The sequence below is a fragment of the Kryptolebias marmoratus genome, linkage group LG18 (assembly GCF_001649575.2).
Source record: "Kryptolebias marmoratus isolate JLee-2015 linkage group LG18, ASM164957v2, whole genome shotgun sequence".
Taxonomy (NCBI): Eukaryota; Metazoa; Chordata; class Actinopteri; order Cyprinodontiformes; family Rivulidae; genus Kryptolebias; species Kryptolebias marmoratus.
Window position 1 is genome coordinate 8,075,052 of NC_051447.1, and position 20,730 is coordinate 8,095,781.

Sequence of the window (20,730 nt, forward strand, 5' to 3'; positions counted from 1 at the left end):
TAAAAAAATAGTTCAAACTATGACTTGATGATAAATACAGTGACAAAGCTGGCATTCAGGTCAACAGGATGGACTAAAACAAGTTCAGACAGGGGTAGCATGACTTCAGCCATACATGACTGGTAGATGGGCAGTGATGTGGATGGGTAAACTGCACATATCAATGCTGATCATTGTTGGCACAATAACTATATATCTCATAATCTTGAAAGATTCAAGCTTCATTCAAATCCAGATGCAAATACGTAGATGCATCCTTAAGTTCAGGTTCAATGTATTACATATAAATTTAAGCAGTAAACTTGGACATCCAGTATTTTTAATCTAGTACTCTAGGATTTGATAAATTCACCAGCTCATCATTACTCACTTTGTGGCTCAACCAGCTGAAGTGAAGCAGATAAAAAATATAATTTTTTTCAATAAATTATCTACAACCTGACACTGTTAATTCAGAAAAGTTTCCAGCAAGCACACAGTGCAGTTTTCAATGTCATAATTATTAACCACGTTTAATCAAATTACTTCATGGAATTTATAGCAAAAAACAAACAATCATAGGAATTAATTAAATTTATTGTGCATTATTTTGAATTTACCAATTTGGCATTTTTTATGAGCAATCAGTGGAAACAGTTCTCACCAGATGCTCATAAAATACTAATGGCACTAAATTAACTCTTCCAACAGAAAAAAATTAAAACCCCAATCAGCATTCTCAGGACAAATCATCTGTTCTGTCATATTTGATTTGTAACTCTCTTGCATCATACAACAGCACAGAAACATGCCTATTAATTTAAAAACAACATTAATTTAAAGGACAGCCCCCTCCATCCATTAGGTTTATTAGCTGATTAAAAAACGTTAAATGACACTGAAGAAAATAAATGACACATAATTTAATACACCTCCTTAAACCATCCGAGGGTAGAAAACGCTCCAAAAGAGTCAAACACAGAAGTAAAAGAAAAAGAGCAGGACAGAGATAAGAGGTAAGAACCAAGATTCATGTCTCCTCTGCAGCTGCCAGATGAGCACCAACCTGATCACCACCCTGGGGGCCACTGAACAGCACATAACAGCTGGCGGTGCCCCTTTTATTACCTATAAATTATTCCTAAGCAACGTCAGCGGTTATCCATTTATGGACGGGCAGTAACGGTACTGGTAAACTCAGGATTCTCTCTCAGCAGCAAGATGAATAAGCAAATGAGAAGAAAGAAGAAGAAAAAAAAAAAACATCCAGCTGATGGAAGCAAGAGGATCTGTCAGACCTCGTGAAGAACCACTGAAGGTATGTCGCCATCTTGAGTCAGTGTTAAGTGCCATCGCTCGCTATGAGTCATGTTTATATTTAGATTGGGGAGGAAGAGGAGCAACCAGGCGAATAATGCACATCACCTTCCCCAGTGGAAGCATTTGGCTGTGTGGGAGACAAAAAGAGAATATTTGTGTCTGAGCAAGCCTGTGATCCACAGTCTGACCTAGAAAAGCTGCAGCACCAATCAGAAGATTCATGGCAGTTGGGCAACACGCTCCACGGTATAAATAACTTGCTGTGTGCCAGTTGCATGCATAATTACAAAGCAGCGGAGCAGAAGCATGAAGTCTAAAAATAATAAGCCATGATGGGCTCCTTTTCTTCTAGGCTTGGATTGGACATTGTGTGCTCCTGTACAGCAGGTGGGGCTACAGCATCTCATTGATCATTCAGCACACACTCAGCTAGTCTGTAGATTGAAGGAAGATAAAAATCTGCCTTTGCATTAAACTTTCAGGTTTCTTATTGTGAAAACGCTGAAGAAAAGTGGTTTAAGGGGAAGCAGTTTAAAGGCTTTGTCTGTAGTGGAGGGGGAAAAAACATGGTAACAATATGGTTCAATGTCTCTTTGTCTCTTTATTACATTCAGAAACAGAAAAATTGTTTTTTTCCACCCACTTTTTTCAATTAAATGAACATGTAGCATTGTGTTGAAGAAAATAATGATAGTCTAAAACTGAATAAAAACAATTAAAATAATTTTCATTTGGTGAACAATGTCAAAAAGCCAGATGCAGGAATTTTTTTTTCTCCACTTTTTTCTTGACAGCATAATTTTTCTAAATTATACAGCGCAAAAAAGGGACCGAGTATGAAAAAGGAGGCTGAAGAGAGCAGAGTGACACGGTTAATGAAAACAGGACAGGAAGAGAACAAAAAAATCAGGAGGTAATTTTATTTTCGTGAGGTCTCACAATCAAGCCACGAAGCAGCCAGATTTATTAGTTGAATCAAATCCAGGCATTCACAGTGATTTAAAAATGTGGTAAAAGGTGCAGAGACAAAGTTAAAAAGGAATTGTTTTCATTTACACAAGTACCACCGCTGACAGCAGACGGGGAGGAAATCTAACCGGAGGTTATTAGGGAACCTTGGAGAGCCAAATGGGTAAATAATGTGGCAAACAGCAGAGGATGCTCTGACATTTTACAGCTTGTTTTTAGAGCCAAAATAAAAAAGGAGCAGAAGGCTGAGTGGATGAACCACGAGACCACAGCAAACAGCAACCACCTCAAATCTGTGTAATTGCTACTCTCATCTTCCAAACATCTACATCCTTTTTTCATTTTTTTTTTTTTTTTACTGATGCCTCAGAAAAACAAAATGCTGACATGTTGTGGCAGTTAAAGTGAGTATAACAACTTTTACACAACATCCACCCTGAAAGGCAGGATCTGGCCTCTAACCATAAGAGACCCCACTGGAAGTGTTTAAGTGCACTTTTACGTCTTATTCCTTGGGCTGTACTATGGATGTTCTGAGTGGAAAAAAATAAATAAATAAATAAAAGCAGGAGTTGTTGTGCCTAATTCACAATGCATCAAATTTAGCAAAAGCCACAGTTGTGTATGACGGAGTTTAATAATTTGAGGATAATTTACATTCCATATTACTTAAATTTTGATTCCAGTTCTCATTAATTCAATTTACTGTATTTCCATATTTTATTTAAGTGAGAGACACAGGTTGTCCAGTATGACTTCAGAGTTCAGCAATTCTTGCTGCTACCAACTACAGTTTGGATTTATTTGTGTTACGGGCTCCTGTGTCGTCTTTATGAATGAGTTTCTGCTTAATGACTATGTCCTTAGTTTCCAGACCTGATTGGCTGATGAGACTTTCAAAAAGGGACCAAGCTCTGCCTGCTAGACAAGTGAAGGAGAGAGAGGAGAGGCTGGCTGCTGGTTTCCCACTCCATCTCCACGCTCGCTCCGACTCCGTCCTTTGACTTCAGATGCCAGCTCGGCACCACGCCACGTGTTAGTTGTTTCTGATTGTTAGTTGGGTTTGGGAGCTACGAGCAGTTCTGTTTTGGGGCTTTGGTTCTCAGGTTTAGTTTCTTGGATTACAGGTTTAGTGGAGCGGTCGGAACCCGACGGTCAACTGCTCGGCTGGTTCGAGGCTTCTCCCACTTTTATTTACTTTGGCCGAGGCTCCCAACTCACTGCTCTGTCTGTGATGACTGTGTTTGTTAAAAATCATTTTAAACGTTCCAGTCTTCTAGACTCCATATCTTATGTCCTTTGAGCCAGCTTTGACATACAGACCATAACATATTTTTTTTTTGGGGGGGGGGATCGTCCGATCCTGCGTGGCTTTTGAAATTTGTTTATTGTGCGCTAGTGTTGCTCGGCGCATTTGTTCTCACCCTTTTTAAGTATGACGTGGCATTATTTTGTGTCCGTTTGGTTTTTGGTGGTGGTATGAAAGAGATTTGGGTTGTTTATTTTATTCAACCCCATGAGATTTTAAATTCCCCTGAGCCATGTTTTTTAAAATATTGTTACAGTGTGTAATTTCTTTCCTCCGGTGTCTATTATAATCGGCTTTTCCCACATTGCTTTTGTGCTTCATTTCATGTTTTAAAATGAAGTTGGATGATTTTGTGGCTTATCCTACCTCTGAACAATTAAATCGTTGCACAAAAGAGCAGCTTTTGATAACTGCTTTTCTATTCCTGTAGTTTGTGATGACTTTTTCCCCTTCTTAATAATATTCCACTGAGCTTATTTTTTTGCAAGTTATAAAACAAAAGGCTATTCATATTATGACAGTTATAGGTGTAATTAAGACGGGAAAGAAGTGCAGGGATATTTAACGCTAATTTAGGTCAGACTAAATCTAAGCTGGAACATGTAACGTTAGAAACAAGTTTCGGAGAGGTGACAGTGGAGTTCTTGATAAGCTTTTAAATGTTTGTCATTAACCTCAGGTAACCAGGCACAGCTGCTGTCGCAACTAACAAGGTGCATGTTGTCAGATGCCCTGTCCATTTTTTTATTTTTTTTTATTTTTAGAGAGAGGCCATTTTTTAGAGGTGATACTACTGCAGGTACTGTCTAATGAGCACAGTGGTGAACAGGACAAATAAGCTAAAATATCTAATGTTTGTTTCCTCCTTCAGTTCATGAACAGCATCTTCAGTTGCTGTGATTGTTAGATTCGCTATTTGACATGTAGGAAAGCGTTTCTAACTAACCAGCTCTGTTGAAGCTAAAAACATCACCAATATGATGCCAGCTATAATATAAGAAACACATAAGCACCAAAATAAACATTTCATTTACCCGCCTCCATACATACAGATTAGACCCTCAAATTATAAAGAGGAAATTCATGATGCTGCTCATTTGTGTGCAGTAAACTCCAACAATTTGCAATAGCTTTTTAGCTTAAAAAGGTATGCAAAAACCATTTTCAAATTTGAGCTAAACATTTTATCCTCATGTCTGTAAACTTGACTACTTGTAGATTCAGGGTATCTGCTCACAGTTAAAATGATCAGAAGTTAATTCTCCCAGCACATGCGTGTCTGGGCTTTGGGCTTTGTAATGGCATCAATCCATATCAATCCATATCCACTTTAGCAGCATATGAGTCCTTTGGTTTCCATTCCCATAAATCTATGAGGAGAGATGTGCTCTGCACACTGACGCTCATCAAGGCTGATAAGCCCAACAGTTTCAGACATTCTGGAAGCACTGATTCCCATTTTAGAAATACTAGGCTATATTAGACATGCTTATTTAGCGCTGGCCTCTGTTTGGAGCACGCATGCTTGTTGTTCAATACAGTGTATTAGCGCTAAGTGAAGGAAATGGATGTCGGCAGACCGCACACACACACATACAGATGGGAGTGTAGTGCTGCCATCAAGATGCATTTCCAATACCTCACTGTTTGGATGTGAACGGTGGTTTTAGCTTTTTGATGTTGAAGAAACGAAAAAACCTTTTGCACACATTTTGGTCAGCAGTCACAACAACTCACTCTCTTGCTTTCAAAGACCACCGTAAGAATTCCTTTAAACCCACACACACACACACTGCACAGACAAAAACAAGCCAAAGTTATGCTTCTCATCAAATACACAAACATGTTCGTATGCAAGTTGTTTGACAAAGCTTTTGAAAACTGTTGTTTTAGTATCTCAGAGAGATTTCTCAGACCGTGATAATTACAACGTTCAACTCTATAATTGTTTTTGGACATATTTTGAATTAAATGGCATTTTAACAGAATCTCTTCCTATGTCCATTGTCACATTTCATTAGTTTGTGATAATAGACAAATAATAGCAGCAGTGGTTAATTTTTGTCTAGAGTGTTTTTATTTTGCAACAATGTGGCCGTTGTATACAAAATTACTTAAGTAGTACTTTTAAAAAGGACTGAATGACAATTATAATTTTTAAGTAATTCTCAAAGGATCAATTTATTACAGAAAATGACAACAGGAAAAATCAGATTCTCATTCCTTGGCGTAACTCGGAACAAAACTTTTCAACAAAACAACATGACATTAATTTGGTTGGAAAAGCACTGAACCAGCTCTAAATAGGGATGTGAAAGGTATTGCAGCTCCTTAAAATCTACAAATTCATTCTTTGACTTGCCAATTAATTAGTGCCAACGTGACGCCCTAGAAACTTGATCAGAATTAGTGAAACCTGTGGATGATAATTGGTTAGCCTCATCCATCAAGTTCTGACACATCGCACTTTAACACTGGGGGCTGTGTACCTCCAGTTATGATTTCAACCCATCATAAACACTCCCAATGGCAGCTCTGCATAAGGAATAGTAGAGAAAAATAAGCTGTTGACAAATGTCACGGAGAACATTCTGCTGCGCCACAGAATCTGTGTAAGCCCAGACTGAAAGAATGCTCATTTGAACAAAGCTCATCAGTAAGACAGAACAACGCCACCAGTCGTCATCACTGGAAGGCTGTATCACTTAGAGGGCGGCAGGACATCGAGGACAATTCTGTTACATCTACTGAGGGCATCTCAGAGAGCCCATCAGTATCTTATTTTTCTACAACAGCGATTAAGAAAATAAAATAAAAACAACAAGCCCATCTCCACCCTCAACTTGTGTCCATTTTTCTCGTCACACATCCAGAGAAGTCATCTTAACATTGCTGCTGCAGGGCTCTGAAACACTGATGCCTTGCATGCTTCTCTTTGAATTTTCAATCATATATAGCTACTCACACCTTCTTCCAGCAAACATCAAAACTTCTTTCTTCTTTAATTTGCAATAGTAATAATTTTAAGTCCTTCCAATCAAAATATTTGAATTTCAGTTTAAGCTTGACTTGACAATGCAAACCTAAAATAGTTTATATAAAAATAAAAGTTAACCTTATATACAACCTCCCTCTGAAAGTTTTGATCATTATATAGTATTTTGAGCAAATTCTACTTCCCATTTGTGATCATCTTCTGGTGCATCTGTGCAATATTTTAGGACTGCAGAACATGACTGAATACAAAGTCAAGTTATTTTCCATCATCCTTACGAGTGATGAGGGGGAACAAGGTGATTAATCAGCTGTCTTGATCTTTTTCCAAATTATCAACAATATATTGAACATCAAAACTTCTATTTTGCTCAACTTTGAGTAGGGATACTATTGATGCAGCCATTCTAAGATGTATTTTTAAGTCATTTGATCAAGTTAAACATGTGGTAGCTTTGACATTCAAAATTCACTTCCTCAACAATTGGGAATTTGCATTGGGAGGAATGTAAACAGTATTCTTTCATTTTAGTGCTTGTATCACAGTAACATAGCAGTTACTTAATCAGCGCTGAAATGTATTTTCCAAGGGGAGTTCTGAGCCACGGTTCTTTATCCAACCTTGTTATTCATGTGTAATTATTTTAAGTTATTTCTGGCATGCTGTAAATAAACTTCAGGTTTTCAAAGACGGTCAGTCTCCCCAAAGTGTGTGTCTGTGTTCTACAAATGTGCAATCTAGCCTGCTTTTATTGGTGATCTCATTCTGTATAAAGAGACCCATTTTATTTTAATATTTTTATGAAGACAGTTTCATGAGGGTGAGCTGCAGCTTTTACAAAGTCTATTACATAGGTCGAATACTATCCTGCATGGATAACATCTTACATTGTAGGACCAAATCCTGGCAAATCAGTGTCCTATTTCATTGATTTTGAACGGATCGTATGACTGCACATCAGAAAAGGCTGTAGTCAGTTCAGAGCACTATTGTAAAGTCAAATATGAAGAGAGATTTTATTTCCCAATATTTCACCAGCAGAGTTCCATGAAATAACTCTCGATTCAAGGGAAAAGCAAGTCTTTAAAAGAAAACCATTAGAGTGTGTTGAGGGGATTGCCTTTCCTGCTCATCTCTCTGCACCACACTGCACTTCAGCCAAGTATGCACTATCCAAATAAACAACACCATGTCAGATTACTTCTCCCATCAATCTCTGTTCATCCCCCAGAGTCCTGTAAGCAGATAAAAAGCTAATCAAACCCTCTACTGTGCAATTCATCACAGGCTCCTTGTGAACACTCCGTCTCCTGCTCCTTCCTTTGGTTTCTGGTAACACCTCCTTTTCTCAGACAAAAGGATACATCATGGGAGGACAATCTGAAACAGATGTCTCTTTACAGCTGTCTGCATACTTAAGATACAGATATTAAATCTGAATACAATTTTAACAGTAGCAGGCCCATCTCTATAAAGGCAACACCATTTCTCCTAATGCCATCTTTAGGGTTATATTAGTGACAGAGTGCCCTACAAATTGAGATTTATGGCTAAGCCAGTTATATTGTATTTCCAAGGTAACTACCGAAACTTGACTTTATCACCACGGTAGCGATCAGATTTATTTTTACCTGCTCCAGATCAGTTTATGTTCAGAGATAGGTTTAAATCATCTGTGAGAAGCTCTACTTCTTAACTAATGATTGACTCAAGCTGTAGTTTTGTCATCAGGCAGAATAATGCTCATACCCGATTCTGTAACCAAATGCCGTAAAGTAAATGTCAGCTTGTTCAAAAGGGTGCTTAGGGGACTTGCTGACCTAAAGAGAGCATGAGGGCATTTTCTTTTTTTTTTTTGCACTGGTATGATTCTGTTTAAAATCAATAAACGACAACATTATTGATTGTCTATATTAGGTCCTATAATGTAAAATTATCCTTGTTACCATTGAGGATATCATTCAACCTATGCTATAGATTTTCTTTGTCATAGAAATTGCCTTAATGAAAAAAATACCTTATATGTCACTACAAAAGAAAACAGGATAAATTGCACATTTCTTTCGTCCTGTGTTCTTCTAGATCAAGGTGAACTCTATATTGCTAGTTTGTGAAAGCACCAGCATAACTCCTTGGCAGAGATTAGTCTTTCAATGTTTATTGGCTGATTCATTAATCCAATTGTCATTTCAACCCTTGGTAGTTTGAATTCTGGTCCATTTCCTGATATACAGTATTTTAAGATTGAGCAGTGATACACAGAAAGGTCAGTATTTGGTTTGTGCTTTTTGTTAACTTTTATCGATATATTTAAGTCCTTGGTTTTGTTTTCAGGTTATTAAATTAAAGTACTGTACTATATTTTTTACTTGTTCAATTCACTAAGTTACAATATAGAGGGAGATATTATACTTTCAATCTCCATCTTTTAAATTACAGTATATTGCTTAAAATCTTTATTGTCTTATATTGTTTTAAAGTCTATTTTTACAGAAGGCTAAATAGTATAAATTTAACAAAATACATAAATAGTGTTTATCTAGCTATATTTACATGAGAAATTATCACTATTCTAAATTACTTGATGCTACTTGCTGTCACACTAACAAATAAAACTTACATAAAAGTTTTGGCACCTTTCTTCAATAAAAAAATTGCAGCAGTCCATTTAAAAATGCTTTTTTTTAGGGTCAAACTTTTTAATAATCGTCATGTAATTTTTGGAGAGTGAACAATTTCTTGACTAAAAGGAGTATTTTTGCAGTTAAAGAACTTTTACTCAAAAGTGTCCGAGTTAATTGAATTATGCAACTTGGTTCTATTTGCATAATTGCACAAATATATTTTCTAACTTTAAAAATTGGACAAGTATAATAAAACCTTGTTTTATTGTTTAAAGACTGCTTTAAAGAATCCTTTGAGGAAAACTTGCCCAGCCTGCAAACAGTGTGTTCACGCTATGAAGAATAAGAAATCATTACTATTGATGTAGGTGCGGGGCATGCTGAGGATAAAAGGGCCCAGTTCATTATAGCAGTTGCCGTTATTGAAGGTTGCCACTACAATAGTGGTGCAATCCCATTACTTCAAGTGAATGAATTACGGCTTTGCCATGCATTCAAATTGACGGGGCAAAAGGTGGCCGATGCCAGTGAACCGCTCTGATTTTGTATTTACGCTTAATGAATATTTGCAGAACCATTTTGCCTGCTAACCTCAATAGACTCTGTTAAAAGGAGGGAGGAAAAAAATCATTTTATGGTGAATTAAAAAGAAGACAGGACATTTAATGTTTTGGCCATTGCAGTGTGCCTGCCTGATTCGATGGCATTTCATGGTGTGTTGTCTTTGCTCAATTTTCAAATCCTCGGACACCCTCCAAAGAGCTCGTCGCTGGTGCAGCAAAAGCTCTAGTAACTATGTCAGAACCATCTCCTAGATTTTATGACTTATCTGCAGGCCTGTTAGGGAAATGCAATTCATTAATGGAACAAGGTGCAGCCCTCTCTTTGGTTTTAGAATTTAATTAATTTTCAAACAGCAGGGTGTCATTTCGTTGAAGGTGTAATCTATCCTACGTGGTTAAAGCAGGTCACAACAAAACTAAAAACAACCCAGTTTGAAACCATTCCATTTATGATTGAGATTGGGGGGAGCCCTTATGTGCAGAATATTTGCAAACTTATCTGCACTTAGTCATTTTTCATGAGGGGGTAATTTTAGCAGAATATTAAATTTTAGGTCATAGATGTGAGCTGGAGATTTCCACCTAATTGTACACCATTTTTGTTTTACTGGCTTCTGCTCACTCCTGTTTGTCTGCACGAAAAGAAAAAAAACGGCAGCAAAAAGATAGTGTGAGGGAGGTTTTTCTCTGGAGAGAAACACTTCAAACACATGCCATGAAATTCAGCCAGTGTCCATCTCTCTGTGTGTGACAAATGGAAATTTTGACATTTCTGTGGCCTTAGAATTCAGGCCTGAGCAGTGTGGGACTTTGACTCTGGTGCGCCATGAAAGAGATGCAATTTTTACATCTCTTCATAAAGTAAAAATCTAACTGGAAATCTTCTTAACACAATCCGTTTTCTGAAGAACGTAATAAGCATGGCCACAACTCTGTTATTCAGATGTACACTGCAGAGGCTACAGTGGCCTGAAGCGTTTTATGCAAATGTCTGGAACATTTAAGGGAATGAAGCATGAAAAAGCAGAGTCAAAAAGCAGAAAAAAATTAAAATGCATTCCCTTTAAGGGGCCTGATAGAAGGCAACACATCTGCATGACACATGTCAAAATATGCACCCGTTTCTCATAGTTAGGAATGTTTGCACTTATGATGAAGAACTGCCTACATATACTCCAGAGCAGCAGCATTTTTATCTCCGTCACTCCAGGACTGACTCATGACAGCAGCTGTCAAGTCATGATGGGATTAGACAGTTTTGGTTGTGAACTATGGGTTGCCAGTTCAACACCTGACCTAGTAACATAATTGAGGTGGGTTCTGTTGCCCCCTTCTGCAGCAAAGCTGGCTTTTTAAGGCGGCAAAACATCAAAATCCTAAACAAAAGAACCCATTTTTACGGGTATATCAAATTTGTACTATTAAACATTAATATTTCATTTTGAATTTGTCCATTTATGTTCCAAAATTGCTAAATTTGAGCTTAATGTCATGCATTTATGTTTCTTTTTGATAACAGGCCTTTAATATACCTTCTATTTTTCCCCAAATTGTGACTGTAATCCAATTTAACTTGTTTAACAAGTAAGTATGATTAAAGCAGCTCAGTTTGAGTAATAAATTCATGTGTTGCCAGACCTATCAGAAACTAAACTGACTTGTTTACAACTCTCTGATAAAGGATCAAGTGCACTCACAGAACCATCATTAATAATTATTTTATCATCTACATCAAAGCCATAGATCAACAGCACTACCCTTTGAGTTATAAATATTTTACATAGAATACACACTTACTTGGTGTCGGTCAAAATGCTCAGAATTCATTTGTAGAACATTTGCCAATAGGCAAATATTTCAATTATTTTACCCGTTTTGACTGTTTGTGTAGTTTTTATAGCAAAAATTAACATATTCATATTTCATGACAGTAACTACTGGCCTGTCATGTGTGATCCCTCAGAGTTCTGTTCTGGTTCAATTTTGTTCTTACATTTACTCCCACTATGACAAATTAATCACATTTTACAACATGTTTCACCACATTTATTTTTACTGCAAAACCCAGTTTTACCTTTAATTTTATTAATAGAAAAATGACCCCAATTTATGCAAATTACCTTATTTTTATTCAGTAAGTTGACACATATTTTAACAGTGCTTCTGGTAAAAATAACAAAAAAGGGGCCAGTTAGTTTGTAGAAGTTGAAATAAAAACTATGTTTAAGGTTGATAGTTAGACACAAACATAACATAATTTGCACTCATTTAATATTAGAAGAAAAAAAATCCTAACTGGCATCAAATGTCTAAAATTAACACCATTGTTGGATTGGTTCTGGCGTAAACAGTTAAAAAAGGGCCACATTATATCTAGAAAGATTTCACTGATATTTTGTCCGTCACTATGAAAACAATACTTTGACAAAGAGAATAAAAAGAACCAGTTTAGTAAAGAAAAACTCAAAAGATTACTTGACAATGAAACGATTTGTTTTCATTTCATTTAAAGGCCTAATTAAGATTGAAATTTATGGAACCTTTGTCTTGTCTCTTGTACCTACGAGATCAAAAAGATGCAAAACAAACCTGTTTGATTTTGTGACTAAATTAGTCCCCGTTTTCTCCACTCACCAGAGAATACATTTATTATTATTTTAGTTTATTTTGTTGTTGTTGTTAGAGCACATCCCACATTGCTCATACAAAGCAGTTTTGATGCCTCAGAGGGAACACATGCCCCCTCCTAACATCAAAAATCTAATTGTGTGACTCTGCAATAAACTCTGTCTCGCACAGACGCTCAAAACATTCATGGGCTCAGAATCGTTCTGTTGCGCCGTTTTTGAAAAAAATGCCACGTCTTTGATCTTGGCTCAATTTTTCTCTGGTCGAAAACTTTCTCACCCTTTCATCTGAGCAGCAGCCGAATGAGGAACACTGTCTGGAAACAGGTGTTCCGGTTGTTTGATGTAAGCCCGCAGTGGTCCGGCAGGTTTAGGAGCACGAAGCAATCGTGACCCCATTCTGGAGACCCGCGACACAGTCGTCTCCCTCCTCCTCCCTCTCCGACGAAGCAGCCAGGTGCCAAAAATACACACAGCTGTGTTGAATAAAACATCTGACACACTGACTCCCTGACTGATGGGGGGGACAGAAGGAGCTGCCCCTGAGACAGAGACATCGGGGACTCTCTGTGCCCGCACGCTCAGCTCATTACACAAGTTAATGAAAAAGTTGGTGTGAAGTTGGCTGCACCTCAACTGCATGCACCAAACAGGAGAACCAGGCATTTCTCTTGTGCCAAAGTAACAATCGAGTAAAAAGGAAAAGTGTCCTGTTTATTAAAGGGCAAGTATGTCACTGGCCAAGCTGCTTAGACAAACAGCAGAATGTGTATTTTTCTTTCTTTCTTTCTTTTTTACTACTTGCAAAGAAATGTCTCACCAAACAAAGTTGTCATGTACAAAGCTTCTAAAAGTGCTTCTTTTTTATGCTTTTATTGCGGTCATAATTTAATGGCGGTCAATATAAATTGGCTGCCTTTACAAAAAAAAAATCTTAAAAAAAAAAAGAAAACCTTTTTGCTACATTTTGCTGAAGTCACCAAACAATCTAGACAACCTCTAGTTGAGAGTTTTCTTTTTGTGTCTTTCTTTTGACCACTCTCCTATTAAACTCTCGTGAAGAAGCCGGGCAACAGTTGTTACCTACTGACGCTCGGACCTCCTTCAAGGTGCTCCCAAATGTCTTGGTGGCTTCTCTATCTATTCTCCTTCTACACAGATTTACACATATCCCATATTCCTTCCATACCTTGATGATGGATTGAAAATCTTTTGTAAAGGAGGCCAATTTATATTGTCGATGACAGATTTCTGATAGCATAAAACATCCATGTACTTTTTATAGGCACTGTTTTGCAATGTGGTTTTAAAGAAACATCAAAACTAAGCATATTTGACAGTTTAGCAGGAATGCATATTACCCGCTGCATTTCATGCCAAAGTTTTAAACTAAGGTCATCGTAGAGCCGCTTTGGTCAAACATTGTAAATGACTTTATGCGTAATAGAATGCTATATTTCAAGACCTCACCAGATGTGTAAGTGCTTGTGAAATATGACTCTTAGCTACTTCCACATAGCTCTAAATTTAACTATGCTAGAGTCATTTTTGTGTTGGCCATGGTCAATTAGCTATGGTGGCCATCTTGAATTGGGTTAACGCCAAAACAGGTAGATGTACAGTCAATGATTACTTTTTGAGTTTGATTAAAGTCTGCCCTCTAGTTCATGAGATATTTTGCTAACAGACAGATACATGAACACGGACATGGGCAAGAACTTTATTGCCCTTTTGTCACTGGCGACGGGCAGTAATGACTTTAATGGAACTCTCATAATTGCAAATTAAATAAGTGATTAAAACTGGACTGGACTACCATCCCTTAAACCTGTTTATCCAAACATTGTTGCAGGCTGTTAGGGTATACATACACTTTCATCTTTTATGTAATCGTATTTTACAAAAAAAAAAAAAAAAAAAAATCAACTTTTTGCTCTGAATTCAATCTCCATGAACGACTGACTGTGGTTTTGATGATTGTTGTTGTTTTATGATGAAGCTGAACCATGGGCCTCGATCTTTAGTCATGCACTTTCCAGAGAAGATTCTCCTTTCTGGAGGTCTTCTCTGCTTTAACCTGGTATCCTATTTAATCGTACACTAAATAAGCTTTGCTTAGAAAATATCCGAAAGACATCCAAACTCAAAGTTCAAAGATTTACAGTGATTCTGCAACACTGCACTGATTTACGCTTAAAACGTTTTAATGCAAGAATGTAAAAAAGAAAACGGATACCTTTTTTTATTTAAAAAAAAAAACAATATATTTTATACAGTAACTTACACAGGTGTGTTTGTCTATCAGAAATAATGTCCACTAAATTAAAATCAGCACAGGTGGAATCAAGTTGGGGTCTGGACACATCAAGGATAATTAGAGCAGACAGGATGCACCTGAGCACAATTTAGAGCGCTACAGCTAGGAAATTTAGGTTTGGAGTCTTGATGCCGAAGACAAGGAAATCCTAATTATTTTGTTGCTTTGCCAGAAGTCTACACCAGGCAGGCAGTAATTGATCCACCACCACTGACCACCTCCTCCTATCTGTTTAGTTTTGGAGTTTTAGGAAGCATCTGTAATGTTATTAGCTAGAAAGTTGCTCCTGTTCTTATTAGAATCCAACTTTTTTTTCTGTTGTAATCAGCATTAGGCACCTTTATATTCTCACAAAGTCCTTTTAAGATTGCAGAAGAAACATTGAGCATATGACTTCAAGTTGTTGTGTCACATTCCATAATACAAAATATTGTTCAGAGTAAAAATAAAATGTTCTTGTGACAAGCTTGTTTCTCAGACTGCTGGAGGACTAGGAACAAAAAGTAATAAAAACAGGAGTGTTTTGCATCTTCCCAATATGTAATTAGCAAATAGCAAAATAAAAATCCTATGGGATGTCAGCTTTATAGGAATTTAGACAAAACAAAATTAACTTAAAGTCTAAACCAGAACCTAATAACTACAAAGATGAACTGAGCATCAGGTTATTTTCATCAGCAGTCAAGCAGTCATTTGGACCCACACACTGGCACACCACCAAAGACCCAAAGTATTTAGCAACATATTGATTCAACATTTAAAAGACCGGTTCACTGGCTGTATCAGATTACGGGAGCTGCTGCCCCTTTAAGCCTCTGAACAACACAAAATCCTCTTTTGATTAATATTACAAGAGAAATCTCAGAGTTTGAAACAAGAATTAGTGGAGCATTATCAGGATTCGCTGGATCTTCAATAACTGCGCGGCGCTCAAGCTGATCCAAATTCTGATGAGGAATCTGGGTAAAAAAAAAAAAGTCTCCTATGTTCACATGAATCTGGCCCATGTTGAAGTCACTAAACTGGGTTTGAAATAACCTCTATTAGGCACGACATCCAGCTCGCAAACAAAACATACAACTTACATAGCTCAGTCTCTATAGGACCATTTTGAAAAGACTATCAATAAATGTTCTTGTACTGTTTTTACTTCTGTAAAAACATACATTTGTAGTACAAATTCAATGAACCAGAAGCCACCCTTGCGCGTTAATGTTCCTCACCAAATCTCTTTACGTATGCACCGACTGAAAGGACTCAGACACGCTGACGGACAGAGCAACAGGGAAAGAGATGACAAAGAAGATAGGAGGTGGACAGAGGGTAGACAGAGAGCCGGCTAGTGTGTAGCGACCCCAAAGCTTTAGATGGAGTCATGAGTCACTGACTGTTTACTGTACACAGTGAGACACAACGAGACAACACAGGAGGACATCATTTACTCGCACACTTCTGATACAGGGTCATTCAGCAACCGGTGATTTGCAGTAAGGAGTATATGTTTTGCTGGCAGAAGAGCAAACAGTTTCCCATAATCAGCGAGCTCCAGCAAAAACAGAAAGGTGTTTGCACATTAAAGCCAACAGGACCTTCACAGTCAGCATGGCAGGATGGAATTGTGGGATTAAGCCTTTCCCAAATAAGATTTCCAATGTTTTTAATTAATTTTTTCACTGCTTCACTGCTCAGGAATAAATTGCTAATCCAGGCACAATATTTTAATTTTGCCTTTTCAAATCATATTGCAATTTGGGTTAGCAAAATTGAAAACCCATGTGCACCAATGTGGAACTAAAGCCAATTAAGAGATGTAAACAGGTCTTCAGAAATGAATGTGATAAGAGTGATGTAGTCTTTGCGGCTCGGCTTTGCATCCAAAAGTAATTCAAAAACTTCACCAGTGTTATATAACCTATTAAATAACCTGCATAACCTTTTAAAATTCAATAAAATTACTTTTTAAAAAAGTGTTTTGATGCTTGTCCTTATCTGCATCATCTATTTTGGCTTTTTTTCAGATTCGTAGGTGTTTAAAGATCATCAGATCAAAGTGTTGTAACAACAGTGTGTTATGCAACCTTACATTGGCTCTAAGAGGGCTCCAAAGATTAGTTTAGATTCTCCAGAGGGGAAGCCAGGTTTCAGGTTGCAGCAGTGTCTATTGGTTGTGATGCCTCATTGCACTTGCTACTCCCAAATCTGTGCAGCGGACAGCCCCGGTTGAGTGTAGCGGCCACCGCAGCTCCAGCTCGCTCGTGGAGCTGTCTTTATTGTTTCAGAGGTTGGGTTTTCTATCGATCAGATAACAAGCAAACATGGACACATCGGCTCCTCGGCAAGTGCAAAAAAGAAAAAACATGGCTGCGCTCAGTGTGGCTGGTTTGCCGAAGAGAGAAGATGGGCTCTGGAGTTATTGATTGAAGCTTTTTCTAATCTTTGAGCAGCTTCAGAGGTGCTGCGGGGCCGAACTCTGTTAGCCCGATTGTGTGTGCTCGTCTGATGCTTTGACAGCATACCCTTCCACCTGCTGCTGACAAGATACAGCCCCGTTTTCAGAGGAGCAAAGTTCTGTTGTTGTGCAGCGAGAAACACCAGGTAAAATATCAGAGCAAAGTTTAGGGTTTGGAAAACAAGAGTTTGTTGCAATACTGTTGTAAAACGCGTCCTCCAAAAATCATAAAAACTAATCAGTTTGAGTGACAAACTAACAAACTAAAAGTATTTATTTCTACAAGAATGCATGCTATACCTTTACATTTTATTTAAATCTTAGTTTTCTCTGTTTATCCATTTATTTGAGCTAATTTTACATATGTCCGTTTTTTTAACTTTTTACTTTGTTGTTACAACTGCTTTATTTCACCTTCGTTTTATTCCTGCTATATACGTTTAAACTGAAATTTAGTTGTAGGTTTTTTTGGTTGAATACTTCCTTGTACTCAAACTTCTTTCCATTTTAAAAATGATATTAAAAGTGCAATTGCATTTTTTCAGATTATTCTTTGCTGATATTAATTATATATAATCTATAGTTTCTATTTATACTGTTTAGAATGCAATCTTTTCAGTACTGAGTTGCATTGTTTTCTTCTGTAAAACACTTTCTCTGTTTGAAAAGTGCAAATAAAATTGTATGGATTATTTAGAAAGAAAAATGTATCAGATAAACATTTTATAAAGACTACACCGTGAGGGTTCTTTTTGAATAAGTGAAACTGTTTTTTTTTTGTTGTTGTTGTTTGGCATTTAAAGGAGCAAAATTATCCAATTTCTGAGCAGCCTATTGCAAAACAAAATTTATTGGTGGATGTTTACTCAGGAAAACAAGATGCCTACAAATAAGAAGCATTGTGCTTTTTTATGAAAGGTTATATTTTATCAGATGTTAAATGAGTCCATACAAGCACATATTAGTATTACACTATATATTTCAGACAATATCTAAACTGCTATCTACAAACACAGACCATTATAAAGAAATTCCCATCTGCCAGCCCATAGTGACAGTTTAGCTCAGCTGTGACCCAGCTTATTAACAGCAGGTTCCTTCCAGCTTCACTTCTAAGAAAAACTGTCCAGGTGACAATTTAGGTCTGCATCTGTCCAAGGAGTCTCCCTGCTGTCCTTAAGAGCCCTCTGCTCATAAAAGAAATTCTGCTTTCATGTTCTCTGTATTTGATAAAAGAAAGTGTTGCATTGGAAGTGATATACAAGAAACTGTAACTCCTTTTGAACAGGTAAAGCAAAAGTAGATTTTCTTGTAATTACTGAATCTTCCTCACTGAACGTGTCCCTCTGATGCTGTCATCACAGCTTCTCCGTTAGAGCTCTAGTCAGACTTCGTTTTAAGGTATTATATCTCTTACAGCCATACAAGCATTGTCTGTACAGCCCAGACCATAACAATATGTTTACTCAGATTTGGTTTGAGCGTCACTTTACCAGAAAAGCTGCAGAAGCTGCCTCACAGGTCGTAGGGATGTGTTCAGACACAGTACTTAGTTGTAGGTCATGCACACTGTAAAGACACTTGGAACCAAAAGGAGAAGACATAAACCATGAAGATATATTATACAATTTATGTTTACACACTGAAAGCACAAACAACATCAGTTGTTATACTGCCTATATTGACAGTTTGCCCTTTGTGCTGTAGCCATTATAAATTCAGCACCACATATTTCACAGATTTGTTCCTTTTCTGTCATTTTGAAATAGGTACATATTCATTTAAGCAGTCTGAAGACCTTTGTCTTCTTGTGTGCATTATTAAAAATGCAACCTGGCTTTCAGTTTTGGAAACATATGAAAGCCCAGTAAGCCACCTCTTCCTTTTCATCTTTAACAAGGAAGCACTTAGACGTCACCCTATCCTATAAAGCATTCCTGACTTGCTGTCATAGAGGCTTTTTTTTTCCTGTTCTCCACTAACATGATTGTGTAGCTACCCACAACAACCTGTCAGCCAGGCTGTTGCCAGCAGATTAGACTGCACTATTATTTTTAGTACAATAAACAACCTGTATATACCCATTACGTTTAAAATTTTAAAGTTAAATTACTAGATGGCTAAAGAAAATCTTAAATAGTTGCTGTATTCCAATAAATGTAGCAACTTGGTCTGCCTCTAATCCAAAACTATCTGTGTGCACAAAGTGTCATTTTTGCTTCTATTCAAAATCTGGCCTGAGGAAAAATAAATCTATCTCCACCAGTTCAGCTTCTCATTGCAGCTCTTGAAGCTAATGGCAGCAGCCTTGCACTGTTAGTTTTGCAATACACAACGCAGGCCTAATACACATTTGTAAGTGGCTGCCTCTTCATTAACGGCGTTTAGGAAATGAATGTGAGGAAATCCATCATAATCACAACTCGCAATCAACAAACCCTACAGTGGCTACAAACTCATAATCTTCAGGAATTTGCATACGCAATTAGTGTGAGATTCAAGCAAAGGATGTGATTGACAGCATCGAAATGTTTTGCCCAGCTTGTCTAATTGAGCGCAATTTATAGAGTAACCAAGATCAGCTTTGCCTGAGCTTTTCCCCACTTTGTAACAGTCAGGTCATTTTAAGATACTACAACATATAGAGAGCCTCATCGCTCTTCCACCGGCTGACATTCAAGCCCATTCAGCAACAAAAGGTGACCAAGTGGCAGAATATATTCAGCCATTTCTGTACCCTCTTAGATGCTTATCAATTCTTTATTCGTACAGCAGCAGAACTATATTTTCTGGACAGGTTGGAAGATTTTACGGTGTTAAATGAAAAATCAAGCTGGCGCTTTGATAGAATCTGTAGATGCACAGACAGAGGAGGCATTCTATTTTTGCCCAAGCTTCTGTCTTCCTTTTTTTCTTTTCTTTTCTTTTTGTCACCCTCCTCAAGGTTATTCATCTGACTGTGGAGTCAAAAATCAATGGCAGGAACAGGGATAGCAGGTAAAGGTCTTTACTGAATCCCTCACTATACATTTGGGACATGATGGGACTGCTGCGTTTCATTATAAATTCAAAGCAGATCCATTTCCAGGGAGGGAAAGAAGGATGTCAATGTAATGAGTTAATTTAGGAGATAAGGAACAGCAAATGTAATCTCTTTAAATTTCACTAGTAGCAAAATGGCTCCTCAAGCCTCGAGCTTTCTATCAAAACAAGAGGGAAAAAAAAGTTACTCCTTATTGTGACAGTTTTAGCTTAAGGTTCTCAACAGAATCGTAAATAAGGATAATCATCCTCTCAAAACGTAGTAAAGTTTACCCTGAGGATCTACTGTAAAGACCCCATTAAACCCTCTTGTGTGAATAATAGAGAGAGCCCGTTTCAACAGCTTCAGCTTAAGCAGCAAAGAGCAGGAGTCAAACAGCTTAAGAGAGCACAATCGTTTTTGCTGCTATCACAGAACCCAGACTCACCATTAAAACAGCATTATATCAAATTTAAGCAGATGCCTAGTTATTATCCCCAAGTGGGCTGGAGCTGTGTTAATTAGTGTTTTTTTCGTCTGGCTGGGTGGACATGTT

At 37.4% G+C, this 20,730-nt stretch overlaps 1 protein-coding gene across 4 annotated transcripts in view; it reads right to left on the reverse strand.

Moving 5' to 3' along the window:
* The window catches only part of syt1a (synaptotagmin Ia), a 197,794-nt gene that overhangs the window by 153,706 nt on the left and 23,358 nt on the right, over positions 1–20,730 (reverse strand). The gene's annotated exons all lie outside the window — the stretch shown is intronic.